Here is a 7,115-nt window from a genome sequence, read left to right as displayed (position 1 = left end):
GATTTTGATATTTTCTTAATTACAGACCTGGAAATAATCATTTTATTTACTTTTTTTAGTTCTTACTTTTTAATGCTAACATTAAAACCATTAAGAAATTGTCTCGATTATTAACATAACCTCAATTCCCTGAGATAACAGGAACGAGCACTGCGTCAGTTTAGCTGACACTTTGGGAAGTGTCCAAGTGTCCATTTCTCTGTAATACTGAAGCCTGATTGAATCCCGTTTGTGCAACTGCATGAACAAATGGCATTTCAGCTAAAACCAGTGGAGCCAACTACCTATTAAAAGTTGGCACTGAATGCATTTCATCAGAATCTTTTTCCACTCCCTGGTTCAATCTGCCCGGCACATGCACTTTCTTCAGCGAACGAAATTTGTGTTGTGCTCAGGCGCCTCGTCAGCCTGTACAGAGGCTGCAACCCCTTGGTGGTTTATGTAGGCTACCACTATCATGTTGTCCGAACAGACCAAGACATGGTACCCCTTCAGGTCTGGCAGAAAGGGTCTGAGTGCCAGAAGAACTGCCATCATTTCCAGGCAATTGACATGCCAGTGTTGCTCCAGGATTAACCAGGAGCCGATCGCTGGTCTGCCCTTGCACAGAGCTCCCTAACCTGTGTTGGAGGTGTCTGTCGTGACTACCTTCCTCCTGGAGACCAGCCTCAAATCCATTCCTGTCCAGTACAGATGAGGGGCTTTCCAAGGGGCCAGGGCCTTGACATAGCTGTGGGTTCTTGAGGCGTCCCAAGTGTGGGACAGGACCTGGGATTTCAGCATGTGAAGCAGGCACACTCCCTTCTGTCTCAGGGGGGAAGAGGGCCACATCGACTTTGTAAAAGTGTGTGTACCTGAAACTGAATCAGGATACTGGTAAGCCACCAATTCGAATGCAAATAAAAATGGTCTGCGATGACGGGCTATCTTGATATGAAAGTATGCATCTGTCAGATCCACCGACAAAAACCAATTCCCTGTGAAAATTTGTGAGAGGATTTGTTTTAAGGTTAATATCCTGAATACTTGCTTTGAGCAAGGATGGGCCTGAGGCCACCACTCTTTGGAACTAGGAAGTAGCAGCTGTAAAACCCAGACTCGCTGTGAGCTCCCGGAACATTTCCATGCCACTCTTTGCCAGCAGACTCACTAATTTGGATTGGAGAATGCAAGCTACGCTGCCCCGGACCGAAGTTTGAACCACGCCCCTGAAACAAGGTCTGTGAATGAATTAGAGCGAGCAGTCTCGTTTGATTGTTTCCAAGACCCACTTTGACACACCTGGAATGGCTTCCCAAGCCTGGCTTTGGGTGGTGAGAAGTCGGGCTGATACTCACACTGTTGCGAAGAGGAGAAGTCGTTGATGCTGACATGGCAGGCCTCTGAGTGGACGAGGCCCCCTGGAGACTTGAAACAGCAGCCGAGCCGAATCGTTTTGGCAGGAAGTGGTGCATGACTTGAGACAACTTCTGAGCCGAGACCGTGGAGTCAAGGAAAGCTGTCTTGTCAGTGTCCATGATCTCCGTTAAATTCATCCAGAGGTGGCACTCAAGAACCACCAGGTTGTCCATTGCCTTAGAGCAGGGGTGTCAAACTCAATTCCTGGAGGGCCACAGCCCTGCAGAGTTTAGCTCCAACCCTAATTAAACACACCCGATCCAGCTAATCACGTCCTTCGGGCTTATTTGAAAAATACATGGTTTGTGTGTTGGAGCAGGGTTGGAACCAAACTCTGCAGGGCTGCGGCCCTCCAAGAACTGAGTTTGACACCCCTCACAGCTTCTCATACCTCTGAGCCTCAGCACCACCAATGGAGGTGAGGGTGGCTGATGCTGAAGAGTTGACGCAGGCCGAGTAGGGGGCATGGCACAACCTAATCCATTCATTGTGAACTTCAGGAAAGAACAGGGCACGTTTCTTCCAACTTGCTGCAGCTGCAGAAACCATTCATCAAGTTGGCTGCAGACGGGCTCATCCAGAGACGACCACTCCAAGCCGAGCTCCTCAATGGCCTTGGTGAGGATGCGTATGAGTTTGGTCTCCAGACTGGGTCTGGCATCACCTGGCTTACTCTGCAGCAGGGGGCAGAATCCTCTGTGGAGTTCGTCCAATCCTCCACATGAAGAGCTGCCAATGACACAGTGTCCTCCTCGGAACCCCTAAAGGGACCAAACCACTCGCGAGGGGTGCTGGTCTTTGCGGGAAAAGAGCACTGGGGAATCCTCTCGCTGTGGGGAGATTGAGACTTATGGGATATGAGCTCACTCAGACCCATCTGTTTTTTCCTCCAAGGCTCCTGAGAGGAAGAAAAAGGGGAACACAAGGGACGGGGTCGCCATCTTTACAGAAAGTGATGCGTGAGACTCATGCTCTCGCAATGACAGCAGCTCCTCTCAGTGAGTGCAGCCTTTGCATGGGCTTTGCCCGAACAGGCAATGCACATCTGAAGAGTGCAGGAGTGCTCTGCATGTGCCACATTCGTGGTGTGGCATTTTGTAACAAACGGCACAAGAAATATGCTCTCTTAGATGAAATATGCTCTAATAGTTTTGCCGGATAGCCGTGGAGAAGCACCGTTCTCAGCTGCGAGAGCTGACGGCGCCATGATCAGCTGCTGGGGCTCTTCTACGGCAAGCAGGAAGGCTGCTTCTTTATCTTCTTCTTGGGAGTTAGTGAGGAGATTATCTTCGCGCTGACGGAGAAAGATTATGATGGAATGGCAATCAGCGCTGACTTATTTAGGCCAATGTCTCCCCCCGTTTTGGGAGGCTGAAAGGTCATTTGTTGCTGTACAAACAAGATTCAATCAGGCTTCAGTATTTTAATGAAACTGTATTTCCCCAAAGCATCAGCTAAACTAACACAGTGCGAATGAACCGTACTGATAAGGGGAAATTACTAGAACTTTGAAAACCGAATATATTAAAATAAAAACGATATTTAAAGGTGCAATAGGTAATTGTCTTCAGAAACATTTTTTGTTATGCTGTAACATTTCCGTCTCACGCTTGAGGTATTCGGCCAATCATAACGCATTGGATAGCTGGCCAATCAGAGCACACCTCGCTTTTCAGACCGATTAGTTTTGTAAAAATCGACGCGTTTCAAAAAGGCGGGGCATAGAGGAGAAACAATAATGTACAGTATGTGGAAAATAATGTGTTTTTTTTACTTTAAACCGCATAAACACATTTCAGTACACCAAATACACAAAATAATGTTCTTTTTAGCAGCATCATATGACCCCTTTAAGTTAAGTGGTCTAAATGTAAATGTATGTCGAAGGTGTAGGACCAAGAACGTTTGGTCCGAGCGTTTTAATTAGCTTTCCTACCTGCCTGTCAACGTATGTATTAGTATACCTTTGCGCACCCGGTTTGCGCAGACAGGATACGTCATCAGCGCGTTCACGCATGCTGTGCCGACAGAGCGAGAATGGCAGACAAACATCAACAACCCGATCTTCCTTCCTGGTATAGTAGTACTGGTAAGTAAGTTTTCTCACCGGTGAATGACACATGATGTAGCCCAGCGGTTCCCAATACCAGTCCTCGCGCCCCCCGCTCTGCATATTTTGCATGTCTCGCTTAGTTAACACACCTGATTCATATAACCAGCTCGTTAGAAGTGAGCTACGTGCATGAACTGTGTTCCGATCGATATGATCCCTACACAGTGTTCATTGCTCCCTCCTCACTGACTGGGGGAAATCTGTTGAAGTTTACTTCACTTCGGAACATGGGCTGGAATTGGGAACCTGATATAGCCTATTGTAGTAATGTTGTCCCTGGTATTCTGATCTGTGAGCGTATATGCGTTCAGGGCGCGTGGCTTTGGACGGCGATTGCAGGGAGGGTGAGACGTTGGCTTTCAGTGCTATCAGGCTAAAGTTAGCATTTTCCAAGATCTCCTACTGCACCTTTAAAGCTGACATATATTACATATTGTAAAAAGGGGCATAAGTCTCTGGTGTCCCCAGAATGTGTCTGTGAAGTTTCACCTCAATATACTCCACAGATCATTTCTTATATAATTTTGAAAATGCCTATTTTGAGTAACTAAGGTTAACTAATGAGGTCTTATTGTAAAGTGATACCTATTGGTCTTTATAGTTCTTTTGCACTTTAATCTGTGTAAAACTTATAACTTTATACATTTTTCTGTATTGCTTTATTGCATTTAAATTTTCAGTTATTTTTGTTATAAGAAAAGTTATTAAACCTATTATACTGTATTATGACAGCACTTTTTAAAACTTAATTTCAATATCGTGATAATACCGTATACCGCGATAAAAGCATTAGCAATTAATCGCAACATGAAAATTTGATACCGGCATATCCCTGGTTGGTAGATGCACTGGGGACCTGATTATAGCACTTAAAACCTGGAAAAGTCAGATTTTCATGATATGTCACCTTTAAAACAAACTGGAATAAAAATTAATAGCTAAAAATATTAAAATCTTAATGATTGTAATAAAAACTAATCTCAATAATAATAAAATAACACTGATATCAGATGTATTACAACAGCAAACATTTTAGGCATTCTACAGCTTTGAGAAAATATCCAATATCATTTAGGTTTTTCCATTTTCTCTGAAGAAATCAAAATTTAGTTTGAGAACAAAACTGGATTGTGAATCATAATGTGCAATGAACTGAATATGAATGAATTGTGAAAACGTGCTATTCATGATCATCTTTTTTTATTTAATAAACCCCACAAACGCAAAATATTCAAAAGAACTAAACAAAACCGATGACAGATCTCACATGCTTACAAACCAAACCCTCTCAAATGATGAGACATGAACAGCTATTGAACACTGACTGATAAAACTCAAAGATCATGTGACGCTGCGTAGTGTTTGAACAAAACCACACCCCTGCTTACCCAGCATTCATTAACCTCAACAATGGTGAATCCACAATATTTTGTGTAAAGAAAATAACACCCGTTTTTAAGGACCATTTAGATTTTTTTGTATAGTATTTCCATGACAATTAAGCTTTGATTTTAAATTTAAAGGCAGCACAGCAAATACTATGATATATAAATACAAAACATTTTTAGAATTTAAATTTGATGAATCTTGACAACTGAATATTTATTACTGTACTTAAAGCACCACTGAAAAAATACCCAGGAGTAAAACATACAGGCGCACTAATGACAATTCTGTAAGAAAAATGTGCTTAATTTTCATTAAAATAACATTTAAAAATATCTTTAATGGTTCTAAACATTCCCTTCAGTTTCTTTAAACAAAATATCATTTATTTCTTGTGATTTTGGGGTCCAGGTTTTGTGAGATTCACCCCTACATGGACGAAATTTCACTTAAACATCATCAAATATCAGCTTGTCTGATGTGATAAAACTCTGACTCGTTCTTGAACATAAAAAGCAGGAGACACAAAAATCAATGATATCTGCTCAAAACAAGCCATTGAAATGTCATTAGCAGGAAGCTGGTGAAACGGCTCAGATGTGATTCAGACCGGATCTGTGATGAACACATTAGTGTTTGTTCTGCTTATTCTAGAGCTCCTTTGAGTCACGCGCCGTTCATCTGTAAACAAGTTCACATACACAGACAACGCTTCCAACAACACAGTTTACAAAAGCATGCAAGTGGATGAGGAAAAAAAAATCATGAAACTTAAGAACATGTCCAGCTCATCAAAACAAAAATGATGCATATATTTTAAACCATTAAGACTTATTGCACTGACATTTAGACGACAGTTAAGCACGTTTTGATTCCAATTTGTCATTATTATTGTAATGCAACAAAAAAAAAACGTTCTCATTGCTGTAAAAAAAGACTATTTAAATCATAAAAATGTAAATGGTAATATATGTGCATCACAGTAATAGTTGTACCCATTCAACTTCAATTATGGAGTGTAATAAGAATTATGAAAAAATACATTAACGACACAGTGCAGGTTAAAATGTGCTTAATTGTCATAAAAATAATCATAAATCCCAAAAGTCTTGGTCCTACAACAGGCTTCGTTATCTTTATGTAAAACATGTTTTCTTTTTGTTTTGGTGGGTGAATGTATGGAGGCTTGTTTCTGCCACGGGATGAAAAAAATGAGAACGTAATTGCGACTTTTTTTTTTTTTTTTGAGTTTATATCTAATAAATCAGACTTTGCATCTTGCAATTCTGAGAAGAAAAAAAAAGTCAGAATTGTTAGATATAAACTAGACTATTTTCTCACAATCCCGCAAGTTTAGTTTTTATTTTTTAATCACATAATCTGAATATTTGCAATTCAGACTTTTTCTGAGTTGATTCTGAGTTTTATCTCGCAATGCAGTACGCGAAAAACGTACAATACGTACAATACGAACTCCGAATTGTCCGGTACAATCTTGCAATTCTGAGGGGGAAAAGTCATAATTATGAAATATATTCAGACTTCATTTCTCACAATTCTGAGAATTCTGGCTTTGTTTTTTTTTTTGCAATTCCAATATGTCAAATTCAGAATCGCACAATTCTGAAACAAAATCCTAATATATCTCAAAATCTCGCCATTCTTTCTCAGAATTGCAAGACAAAAAATCTGAATTGTGTGATAGTCACAATTACCTTTTATTATTTTATTTTGTATCCAGTGGTGGAAACTGTGAGCTTGTTTTGTGTGCAGTTGCTGGTCAAACAGATGATTCGTGATTCAGTGCGACTGTCTTGATGCTTCAGCCCCGAGAAGCAGTGCAACTTTTTTTTTTTTTTTTGAGTTTATATCTCATAAATCAGACTTTGCATCTTGCAATTCTGAGAAGAAAAAAAAAGTCAGAATTGTTAGATATAAACTAGACTATTTTCTCACAATCCCGCAAGTTTAGTTTTTATTTTTTAATCACATAATCTGAATATTTGCAATTCATTTTCTGAATGAGTTGATTCTGAGTTTTATCTCGCAATGCAGTACGCGAAAAACGAATTTTTTTCATATGTACAATACGAACTCCGAATTGTCCGGTACAATCTTGCAATTCTGAGGGGAAAAAGTCATAATTATGAAATATAAATTCAGAATTACAAAATATATTCAGACTTCATTTCTCACAATTCTGAGAATTCTGGCTTTG

Source organism: Sinocyclocheilus rhinocerous, unplaced genomic scaffold (genome assembly GCF_001515625.1).
Source record: "Sinocyclocheilus rhinocerous isolate Xijiao unplaced genomic scaffold, SAMN03320098_v1.1 scaffold1585, whole genome shotgun sequence".
Classification (NCBI taxonomy): domain Eukaryota; kingdom Metazoa; phylum Chordata; class Actinopteri; order Cypriniformes; family Cyprinidae; genus Sinocyclocheilus; species Sinocyclocheilus rhinocerous.
This window is presented reverse-complemented; position numbering follows the sequence as displayed.